Raw genomic sequence first — 12,825 nt, forward strand, 5'->3', positions numbered from 1 at the left:
GCCCGGACACTGATTTATGGGACAGGGGGATTACCATCAAACCAGCCGTGAGGACCACCCAGATGGTGGCACAGGATGACAGCCGCACAAACACACACAAGCACGCACGCACGCACACATGCAGGCACGCAAATTCAGATATACTTATGCATTCACGCATGCACCTATAGATATTCACATAAATACACGCACTTAAACAAATAATAACTTTAAGGCAAATAAAAATATTGCTATTTAAGATGTTAAATATTAAAGATGCAACTTTATGGAGATAACCAAGCATGAAAAGCTGGACATGTAATTTGTAACGGCTCTGTTAAACAGTCAAGTGCAGTGGGAGGGATTAGTTCGCTGAGGTTTCCTCATTACCACAACGCGATGGAGGCAGCTTTGCTCATCAGACTTCATATGTATCTACAGGATGTGCCAGGTTAGAAGTAATTCCACTCAATCACATCATACTATTTCTTTTTTTTTTTTCCCCTCACTTAACTTTGCATAATGCATAATTGAAGACTGATGACTTGTGTAATTTTCTATCTGAAGTGACTCAGGTCCAAAACAAGAGCTTTCCATGCAGTTTAACACGGGGAGCAGAAGCCAGGCTCCGACTCTGGCTTCTATCAAAACTTTTTGTAAATTCTCTGAAATGGGTGCCATTCAGCTTGATCACAATGTTTAATAATTCACTTTCCACTTTTCTCGATGCAGGTCTGGATGCCTCTCGTTTTCACTCCGAATGCTTTTACCATCCTTAATACTTTTCCACTAAGTCACATTTTTATCCAAGAGCATGTGCAAATACACTGAGCAAAAGAGGAAAAAAAAAAAAGAAAAAGGAAGAAAAAGCACATATTTCTCACTTGCCAGGGCACAGCACAACTCAACCTCAAGGCTCCAGTCTGATGAGCCGAACAATAAGAGTCAATGACATATCGGACGCAGTGCATTCCTTGGGCAAACACTCACCTCATAAAAGGGAGACAGGTAGGCAAACACTCACCTGCCCTAAGCTAATAACACATGTGGAGGCAAACACACAAACACACACACTCACACATGCACACGCTTGAGCTTGTCGATACGTTGAGACAATGATGGGAATTCGATTGTGTAAAACTGTGGTAGCGTAAAAATAGGACCGGATTTGTTCAGAAAAAAAAAAAAAAACATCTGAGAGAGACACATGTAGCATTTTTCATAACAAAAATCATCATACCACAGGAGAAAGCAAGAGATCTGTGTTTACGTGTCCTCTATTAATGTGCTATGCGATATATGACTGGCACGCTCTGTTTACGATTTCTCTTAATCATTTCCCAGCAAAAATAAACAGATATAGGATGATTTTAACCGAGGGCATCAAGGAGGATTTCGTCGTTTACACAGAATATGTTTTATAATAAATGACACATTATAAACCACATGTAGGTCAGGGCCCAAGAGCATGAGTTAGCCTCCTCATAACTTGTGTCTACGTGTGGATGGGCATTTCTGACTGCTTGTGTGTGTGTCAGGAACTCATTGATGACTGTACGCACTTTCCTACCAAACAAATCACACACATTTTCCCCAAAGGCTCTTCATTGCCAGCAGAGGAAAGCAAAGCCTCAGTGGGACGCACCCTCAGCACTTCCTGACCATGTGACTCCCTCCAGCTGCCTTTTGATTGGCTGCTCAGAGGCGGAGAAGATGAAGACAAGGAGGGGTGGAGGGGAGGAGGAGGGGAGGGGAGGGGTGGGTGAGTGGTGGTGGTGGAGGGCGGTAGGGAGCTGGCTGGCAGCGGACACATGAGAGAAAACAAATTCCTGCCCCATTGCCATGGAGATGAGTCAACAGCAGGTCGGGGGAGAGCAGAGCGGGCCGGGGGTTGTGGGGCACAGGCTGACCTGCTGTAGTTAACAATTCATCCCCGTATCCGGCTCCCAAATGATTGGGCAAACACGGAGTGCTGCGGAGTCAAAAGGGCCCCGAGGGTCTGAGAGAGGGGCATCACCCTGGGGTGACACGCTGACAGGCACACACTGGTTGGTAGAGGGTGGACCAGCTGAAAGCCCCAGTAAGGGATAGGGGGCACTAGTGGGGGGAGGGAGGGAGGGGTGGGCGGGCATGATTGGATGTGGGAGAGTGGCTAAGTACATTGAGTACCACAGGCTCCAGCACAGTCATGACACAGTATTGATGGCTGTGGCTTTGTGAAGCAGTGTAATTAAATGATTTGTGTTAAGATGCCACTTTGAGGATGAGAACAATCTCTTCAAGCACACCACAACAAACGTCACCCAGTACATTCTGTTTGAATTCTTCATTTTAAGCTAAATTGTTAACGACATTTGGCCACAAGTTGTGCCAACAGTAAAATAGGAGTTGCATCAGTTTTATAAGCCGAAAACCACAGTAACACTATAACTCTCTGGCGTGTGTCCACTTTGTTACATAGATAGAACGTTTAGCACATCTGGACGAGCCACAAGAGCTGCAAAGCAAAACACTACTGAACAAAATAACCTTAGAGATAAGGACATAACATGACCTTAAGACAACTTAGCTAGCCCATGTGCTTCATAGCAGAGGTTTTGTAGGCGGGAACTTTAATACTGAAACACTACAGGCAAACTGAGAATATTTGCATTGTCTTTAGAAACATTTATACTCACCAGAAGATCCCTGAGAAGCAATTAAAAGGTTGACATCTTATTCTAGGAATTTGGATTCCTTCACTGAAAAAAAGAAGAGAAAAAAAATCAAAAATCAAAAGAGGACAAACGTCACTTCACACACTGAAAATATAGTATTCCGTTGCTATATCTGCTTAACTCTTCACTCTCCATTTGTTCAGCTGGGTTCATTTAGGTGAAACTGTGTTGGAGCATGTAATATGAGGTACAAATGGAAAATGGTTCAAAGCCTCAGCCCACAGGACCAGGATCCAAAACAGTGACCACTTTACAGTGGAGCAGAGCGCCGCTTGACAATAATGGGTCAGAGGCAGAAATAACAGACGGCCGACGGGTGGATCACATCAGTGTCACATCATACAGAAGAAGAACCACAAGGCTTCAATACAGTACTTATAAAAGGCTAGACTTTACGTCGTGTTAGTTTTTGTCTCAGTCAGCACAAGTTGTCATATGTAACTTTATGCACTGTCACGGCTTGGTCTCCTCCCCGGCCTGGCAAACCAAATCCCATTATCTAATTGGCCATCTAGCTTTGAAGGGCTGAAATGCCACCATTACAACAGACTTTTCACTGGGCAGCGGTGTGAGGAGGGTGTGTTAGCAGAGAGAACCTGTTACTGGTTCTCCGCTGCTACTCGCGTCAGAGCAGAGTTTTCACAAACACTGCTGAAGCATGTTCTTCCTTTAGTGGGAATCAGGATACTGTCTATTATAATCCACCCAACAAATCTTACAAATGAAAAGCAGGACCGCATCATTTATAGTACGTCTGTCAGAAAAAGAGAGGAGAGAAAGGACAAAAACAAGGGAAAAAGTAGGATTATGATAAAAATACCAGATGTTAAGAGTCACTTCTCGAAAGGTGTGTCATTCAGGGAGTTTGGGACGAACTCCTGGCCGCCGGCTGAGCTCTAAATTTAGCATATTTACTAAAATAAAAAGTGAGTTCAGTCACTGGCACTGGAACGTTCTCCTCCCCATTCATGACCTCAGTGGTGCAGCCGGCGTCACTCATGACGAAATACTAACCATATAAAACAACAAAAAAAGACCTCCTCAAATACTCAGAGTACATAAGGAAACAACCACAATTTAATGTTCCCTGTAAACGATCCTATTATGGCACTCCAAGTCCAAATCAACAGAAAAATATGGTTTTTCACGTTCTAATTTTAGAACAGAGTTTGAGCATAAATTATCTTTTACATAACAGATTTAAACAGAGCACAGTTTCTAGTTTAATATTAAGAAATTGAATTAATAGACACGAAACTAAAGCCTTTTACTTAAGTTCCTATGCATGTATACAGGGCTGTGTGTACATGAAGTGAAGAAAGGCTGTATGACACATGTATGAAGCTACTGTGTTTGTTTACTGTATCCATACATGCCGGGGATGAGCCTGTGTGTGGCAGGCTGGGGAAGATGCCCCTGGGCCAGGCTGAGGAGTAAGTGAAGCAGAAGTCCCATCTAAGCTCAAAAGCATGCAAGTAACAGGCCTGTAACTAAAACACAAGCATAAACACAGGCGATGTTAAGGATTACACCCTGAAATACCGCCGCAGGAAACCACAGACAGCACAGGTGTAACCGTGACACGGCCACGGATGCATTCTTCCCCATCTCCGCTCTGCCGGTGGAGGTCTGACTGACAGCTCATCATTTAGCGTTGTTGGCTGTGTGAAACTTGTGTAAACATCTGCAGGCGTTTGTATGTCTGTGTGTGGGTGTGTGTGTGTGTGTGTGTGTGTGTGTTTGTGTGTGTGTGTGGAGTGGGAGCCACAGGTGAGGAGGACACACATACACACACACAGAGGGATTACAATGGCCTAACGTCATATTGAAGACGCCTCGCAGCACAATACCACACATTCTTTCAGCAACTGTAAAATCTTTCCTTCCAGAAATCGACGTCTTATTTATTATATTTTTGTCTCACTTTCCCTCGAGAGATGACTCTGATCTGATCCTCCAATCTTGAATGTATATTTGCCAATGGCGACAAATCAAAAGGCTGCACAGAAACATTTAGATTTTCTTTGCACTGTTTTTGAAGCTTGACCTTTGTCAGACAGCAAAAAGATGAAGATTTAGTGAAAGCAGCAGGGAGGAAACGGGTAGGCGAGAACATTTCCTCAGTAAACAGCTCCCTCTAGAGCAACACAAAACATTCAATCCTGAACCTCACTCCCATTGTTGCTGACTACCTCTGTATAATAAAATAAATATATAATTAAATGCCAAAAATCTTGTCAGTTCTTTCAGTATTCAATTCAAAAAATCAGACTAGCACGCAGGCTTATGATTTTTTTCAGTTTCAGTTTTTTTTTTTAAAGAAACAAATATGCAGGTTGTCTTGTTCTCTGGCTTATTTGTGAGCCACATTACAGAGGTGAGGTTGAACCACTCATTTTCCCAGTGTGAGTTGATAATGAGGCAGGCCGTTATTAAGATGTTTGCTTTAATCGTGTGCAGGGTTATTAGGGGCGGTTTACAGTACACAAGAGAGATTAAGGTAGGCCACGCATGACGGAAAGAGCTGAGGAGGCCAACGATAAGCCAGCTACCCACAACTGTGAAGCGGGCTGAGAAATATGAGCTCACAGTAGGACATGAAACCCAGCAAGACAAACCTCTCTCTCTCTCCCTCGCTCTCTTCCTTTCTCTCCTTCTGTCTTATTCTCGTTCTCTGTTCGCCTCAAATCATGTTACACAACCACAAAGAAATGCCTTGTACATCGGAGACTGATTTAAAACAAGTGGAAAAGAAAAGAACAGTAAAGAGAGGATCACAGAGGGGTCTGCACAGGCAGTAGGTGTTTGGTTCCTTTATACTTGTAGGAAAAGGACAACATGGCAGCGCACTTGGTAGTAATGTAAAGACGCACTGCAGTGACACACAAGCCCAGACACATGCACGCCTAACTACTTAACACATGCTTACATAAACTAAATCAGCCCGAGACGCACACAATACTCCGCACCAACCGGGGAGCACTTCACATTTCCCCTTACATTTTTTCCATGCCATTAATAAAACTAGACATCGTACTGTTTCAATACATTTTGTTGGAATTCAGGGAGCACTTGAAAATCTATCATTTTATGAGTTTTCAAACTTTCCCACAGAATTCTCACCATTTTTCTGTGCATTTGACCCACACACATTAAAAGTAGCACTCAATTAGGCCGGCACACGGAGCCTGGAGTGGAATGGGGCACTCATATGCTACTTAGACATGACATATAGCACCCACCACCCAAGTTTATGAGGCCTGTGTTGCATTAAGAAATGTGATTCATTAACTACAATCAAAAGATTCTTATTTTTGATATTTTGAGGAACCATTAAAGCCGTGAGCTGAGAGTAAAACTGAGCCAAACTGTACGAGGCGGATCCACACACGCTCACATAATTCACCTGCAAACGCTAAAGGACCTTAATATGAAACAAAACTTAGATTCGGTTTACATCAACATCATGCGCGTCATTGTTTTTTAAATTTTTTTCCTATTGTCTATTCACAACAAATAAACCACAAAAATCCAAGATTAAAATGAAACATTTTTACACATCCTTTGGCACCACACAGCTTGACTGCATTAGTAAAAGGTGTGTGTGTGTTTGTCTATGTGTGTATCAAGTTAGCAGAAGGTCAGAGTGGTGAAGTATTAGAGCACTGTTTGCTCTCCTCCATGTACTCTTGGGGACCAGCCTATTTGAGAGTTTGAACAGTGACGTGTGAAACCCGTAAAAACAGGACATAGCGCCGCTCTGTTTGCTTAAGAACACCCAAAGAATGGAGTGCCATTACAAAACAAATCCCTCAGCCTGCATTCCTCCTGTCCATCAAACCCTACCTGTTGAACAAGATATCAAACAAACTGGAAGAGGTAGTTACAAGAAGGTCTACTTCATGGTGTGATGACTTGCAATTTGTTAAAATGTCAGCTCTGTGACCTTCATGTCTGACCTGCAGAAAGAGGCATGCATCCACAAGTTTGGAAGAGCTTTTTGTCCAGTAAATAGATACGAGTGCACGTTAATACAGAGACGCTTACCGTATGTGCTAAGGGGGAACACAGTATCTCCCTCTGGACCTTCTTTATTATATCCAAAACCAGTGAAACTTGATGCACCTCTTTTTATTTTTTAGAGTTGAATCCTTAATCCTTATTCCAGTGTCTGGAGCATGAGGATTTGGTGCTTTTGTAAAAAAAAAAAAAAAAAAAATTATAACTTTAGGATATGGAATTTTTGGTCGGACAAAATGAGTGGATTAAAAAGTGGCACCTTGAGGTCTGGGAAATCGGAATTTTCTGGCACTTTAAAGACTAAATTACATGAATGAAATTAAATCACTTCAAAGAAAAAATAATCAATATATTAATTGATCATAAAATTATCCATTAACTGCAGCTTTAGTTATTTATACGTTCGATGCACACTGTCGTATAGTCACATTGCCTCAATATGTCATGCAAGATTATTTTCCCTGTGAATCTAACATTCTGAAACATCAATGGCAACAGACAGTTTAATAATGGTGCCTTTTTTCTGCCTTCTGTCCAGCATCTGTTATAAGAAACATTTTAATGATGTTTTCGGCAGAGATTCCGGACTTGCTCTTATGTAACATGTGATTAAACCCACGAAAACAAGCTGATGGATCCCATAGTAAAGCCGGGGTGACACTGGTTGGAAATCCATCAACTGGAACACATGAAAAGAGGGAGAGAGGCACCACAAGATTGCAGCACCCTCCCCTCTGCTCCCTGCCATCATCCTCGTATCAGAGGAGCCATTGGGAGAACTGGATGTGATTTGTATGTGTGTTTTTGAAGAGGGGTGCTCATAAACAGCCATGAAAGGGGCCCTTCTATTCAGCCTGCCAGCAGAGATGCGCTTCACTGGGCCGGCCTTTTGTTTTCCCCTCTTCACAAAACCTTAAGCACAGAAAAAAAAGGGGTTGATTCCCTCGATGTGTGCAGGCCCAAATGATGCCATTAGATTGGTGCCCGCTTTGGGTGAAAAAGGCTTCAGCAGCGCTTGAAGTGATTTAAAAGATGCAGGAGAGAGTTGCCTGCAAATCCTGTTTGAAAATAACACTGGAAGAGAATGGGGAGGCAAAATGCCAAGCTAGTGATTATTCTATAGTATGCAAAATTGCTCTCAACTCCATGAGTGCCATGGATGTTAAAACAAAAGATGTGGAACATTCCTTTGTCACGTGATGAGGGTCAATGTGCTGCGGTGGTGCGTGGGGTCAGGAAGTTCACCAAACTTCCCACGCTGCCTCGCACCAGAGGACCACGGTTAGAGCCTGTAACATTCTTCATTACTGGCAGGAGAATTTTTCTCCCTCCCCAAAAGGGCCAGTGCACAAATGCCCAACCAGTGATGAGCAATCACGAAAAAAAAAGAAAAGAAAACGAAAATATACAGAACTTCCTCATCAGCATGACTATGCAAACGCATCAATTACTCTCAGGGTGAAAGACAAACACTCTCATAGGAAATAAATGTTTTTACATGAAAATCAGGGAAAAGCGACAGGTGTCTTAGTAATGTCACATGATGCAGTGACTCAATAGCATATGTATGTCATTCACAGATAGTGTAACAATATGATGCAAAAAGGCAAAGTGCACCTTTCTGCTTGAGTAGTGTAGAACCATTCCAGTCGGGCACACAGGTGATAATTTGACAATGACACAGTGCAAGCCAATGGCATTGTGCGGGCCATGTCATCGTGGTGCCCATTCGTCGACAGCAACCTAATAGGCATGAGAACCTGACAGTGTCAACAAAGGGACAGTGCCAAACAAAACCACTCGTTGTCAGCTCCTGAACAGGCTAGGTCCGGTTCCACTCCGCTCAGCCCTCATTTTCCAGTCACAATATGTCTCCTGCACATCTCAGCTACCAGGAAGAACATGCCACGTTTGTTTTTCTTTCACAAATTCTCTGCTATTTTTAGCAGCCACCCACACATGACCTATGCACTGTTTTAATTCTTTGTCTCTCTCTATATAGTGCAGAATTTTTTGCGTCCCCTGTCCCAGACTAACAACAGCAGGTCATGGACGTGCCCCGATTTCCACTTTTAACTCGTTGAAATGATAAGCAGTTAGATGAAAGGTGCAACTGGTTTTATTGGAGATCGACACATAATTGCTCATTTAATCACTTGACGTTTTAATACCTGAGCATGTTTACATGGTGAGAAATATAAATCATTTACTGATGTACATGATTGTACAGTTAGACACATGGGAGTGCCCACGGGCCTTTTTTATCATGGCTTGGCAGTCTTGAGAAAAGATACCAAAACAGGTTAAAAGGTGGAAAATTCTAATCTGTAAAAACATCACTGGAAATCAATATTTTATAACACACCAGGTGAGCTAACAGTGAGTCAACATGACTCAGATGGGCTCCAAACTGAGGGATTTTCCCCCTCTTGGCATATTTGAAATCTGTCTGGCCTGCCACCCAGTATCACCTCTAACAGCCCATGACAGGGCAGTCAAATGCCCTAAATACCTCACTTATCAGCGCTCGTTAGTAACACAGTTTAAGATAAAGTTTCTGCTCTAAACTACAGTCACCTCTCGGATGTATAGAGAGTAACTTTATGCGGACACACTGTTTCCTTCTCAACAGGCTGTCATATCTATCTGCTTATCCTCAAGGTTCGTGCACTGCTCAAGAGACGATGCAGAAGCTAGAATGAATCAATGTCTCAATTCCAGTGCAGTGCAGCTGCATTTCAGGGAAACTTAAACACTGAGCAAAAATGCTGAACATGACCCCACTGCAGCTGCTCCTGAAGAGCTATACTGTACAACATGGTATGTTAAAGTCAATATAATAAAAACACAATTAAATGCTTATCAAAATGTACATTTACGCATATTGCACACTCGACAGATTGCAGTAGTCAATCACACTCAGGAAAATGCCAAGACTGGACTGTTCTTTAAAATTAAAGCAAACATAATTTATGTCACGTCAAAATACCATTGAAACCTGTCTCTATCACTCTAACATTGGGATGAACCTAAGCTGTTTCTAATTCCAAACCTACATTGACCTTTGCACTTCCTTAATTAAAAAGTAAGTCTTATATCCTGGTTCTCATTCCAGTTGTTAGATCTTAGGAAACCCGTAATGTTATGTGACACATTGATATGCAGTGTCTTCAAATGCGAGATAATATGCCATATAATATGTCATCTCATATTCTTGATGCTTCCTTGTGGAACCAAGTAGCATGTTCTCAAGCATAAAAATATAACCAGGGTAGACTGTAGAGGCCATGATGTCAGTGGGAGTCTTTTGCAGGATGCCTGATATGGGCCCTGTGGGCTCCTGCTGATAAGATTGAGGAGCAGGTCATTAGGAGACCCTCAGCAAACTGCTTGTGCAACAATGCCGCCTCAGTCCCAGCTATCAGGCCATCTCACCACAGACCACGTGTGGGCTAGCCGGACACAGGTAATCAGGGCTGTCAGAATGGGACCAGCTCCTCTTGCAGAAACCATAAACCGTCATCTCCACCCTATGAAACAATTTCTATTGAACGTGCAGGATAGACACTTGTGAAAAACGAGCAGGGAAAGTTAAATTCTTGTAGTAGCTGGGAACATGTGTGTGGACTCACATTCAGCAATGTCAAGCACACATTTCCCACTTCTCCACTCTTAAGTGACCCTCCTTGCACAAGCACCATCACGGACTCTCTGTTGAACCGGTTGGTGGTGAAATCACTGTTCATTGTTGTCATGGATACACCCAGGTGTTGCTCACGAGCCAGCGTTGAAGAATCAGAAAGCCAAGGCACTCACTAATCCCTCTCCATACCGGTGTGTCAATAATCAGGAATGCACTGTCTAAACTAAACTATTGTTCCTTTGCCAACAGAATCACAAATATAAGCACTGACACTGCCTCTGGGCACTGCCGTCTCTGGGACTGGAAAAGAAATTAACTGAAGGGAAACAACAAGAGTCAGGGATGGAAGAAGGAAGCTTTGATATCTCTCCAGACAGCTTAATGCTGTCTAAATCATAAAGCTTTCTACTGCAGCGCATGGGGGGACATATAGTGTTGTATTGTTCGGGATTGACTAAAGCAGTCCAGTCGTAGCTTCTTTATACAGTAGGACAAAGTCAGAGCTCCTGAGAAGACCAGCTGCTGTCAGCAGTTGGATATCTTTGAACTAGCACTAAGCCCCGAGACAGCAGGAAATATCCTCTTCACGTCTTTGAACTCAGCCCCATTAGAATCCAATTCAGAGTATAAAAATAATAGAAAAATAATCTCACAAGGACTCATACAGATCCATCTGACAATAGCGTCTGATCTTTGTGGACAAAAGCGACCAAATCAAACTAGTGGTTTCCCACTGTTCATCTGTCATGGAGTAAATTTTTATTACTCCACGGTATGTGGAAGCTTGCCGCTTTCAGGAAGACTGGGTGCTCTCTAAAAGTCATTTGTCTCCTGTGTCATTAACACTATATGTCTCACTTTTAAGAGGTTAAATGGCAGCTGGCATGTTAACGAGTCATCCTGACATAAAGCAGCAGCAACCATCTTACACAAAACCACAGCTGAAGCTTTAAGTTCAAACACGCAGACATGAGTAGTTCTTAGTCCATCCTATGTAAGACAAGACAATGGCTTGCCTGTTGTCTCTCCTGCTCTCTGTCTCTCTCTCTCTTCTTTCTGTCTGTCTCTGTGTGTGTGAGTGTGTTTTCAGGTATTGCGGTATCACAGAACAGAGAACTGGGAGAACGGATGCGGCCGGAGCGGTGAGACCATTGTGGAACGCCCCGGCTGTGCATAGGTTCTCCTGAGAGCTTTATTGTGTGGGGCAGTTAGCCGCAGCCAGTTCTGTTTCCCCAAGATGCAAGCCACAACAATAAGCATCTTTGTCAAGCAGCGCTATTATCTTAATACATTACTGTAAATGACAGGAGAGGGTAGCGCGTTGAAGATCCTACTTAATGAGCTCCAGGTATGTGCTTATCATAAAACAAGAAACTAATTTAAACATCTGCAGAGCTGAGCTCATGTGCTTTCACTGTCTAAACACATAGAAGTGCTGCTGATGATGATGATGAAGATGATGATGATAATTTAATTTTTCTTGTATCACAGCACAATCAGTAAAAAAAACAAAAAAAACATTCAAGTCCCTTCAACAAACATTTGATCTGGGCTTAAATGCCATATTTAATTTTAGGATTGACTAGTACACGATACAGTGCTTCAGGCTAACTTCAGTGTTATGTCGTGGAACCCTGCATCTCCGGTTTGATGGTAACAGTTTGTATTCACTGTTCAGGACAAAGCTGGGGTCAGAGACAATGTTGTGGGACTTAATATGCTGCGATAATAAGCTGATTCATACACTCTCTAAAAGGTGGCCTACATCCTTTGAGCAGATTCTTATTTGGTGGTTTTGATTTTAAAGTAGTGGACAAACACTCATACCATATGGTAATACAATACCGTGGAACACTCATGATCACAGGAGCAAAAAAAAAAAAAAAACCTAAAAAAAAAAGATAAAGATTCATAAGAAAGCTGCTACTACAGAACATCATTTTACAGGCTTGAAATGAATTTCTCAAAACACTGAGATGTGAAACACAATTCCTTGTGTTTAGAAGGTGCAATCACACAGAATTTCTTTGGCCCAACCCACAGATGAAATGTTTATTCTGCAGCAAATTTTTTATAATGTTTGTTTAGAGTCACACTGCCAATTACAAGTGAAACCAACAGTTTTATGGAAGCACAAGTTAGTTGTTTATTGGAAAGAATCTTCTGGTCTTCCACAGCTGAATGACTTGGGTTTCTTTTCTGCATTTGGTGTGTTTTCAGTGTCAATCTGACGGAACACGCCACAGATTGTTGAGAAAAAGAGAGGAGAACTTTTTAGGATATCTTGGTGCACATGATGAAATCATTCTCATCTGCACGAATAAAACAAACAAGTAAATACTCCAGAGACTGATTGACTCATCCCCCAAGAGCTAAAAACACAGATCACCTTGTTTAGTCAACAGGTCAGAGGTAATCAGACCGGCAGAAGCACTTGACCCTCCCTGCTTGATTACAGCTCAACCT

The 12,825-nt window shown here is 42.4% G+C and overlaps 1 long non-coding RNA gene across 2 annotated transcripts in view; it reads right to left on the minus strand.

The window, feature by feature from the left end:
* LOC130184805 (uncharacterized) overlaps positions 1-12,825 on the minus strand; it is a 114,943-nt gene that overhangs the window by 13,563 nt on the left and 88,555 nt on the right. For both annotated transcript variants that reach the window (XR_008830048.1, XR_008830047.1), the window contains exon 6: positions 2,658-2,720. This is a non-coding gene — a long non-coding RNA (uncharacterized LOC130184805). The remainder of the gene's footprint in view (positions 1-2,657; positions 2,721-12,825) is intronic.

Source organism: Seriola aureovittata, chromosome 17 (genome assembly GCF_021018895.1).
Source record: "Seriola aureovittata isolate HTS-2021-v1 ecotype China chromosome 17, ASM2101889v1, whole genome shotgun sequence".
NCBI classification, from domain to species: Eukaryota; Metazoa; Chordata; class Actinopteri; order Carangiformes; family Carangidae; genus Seriola; species Seriola aureovittata.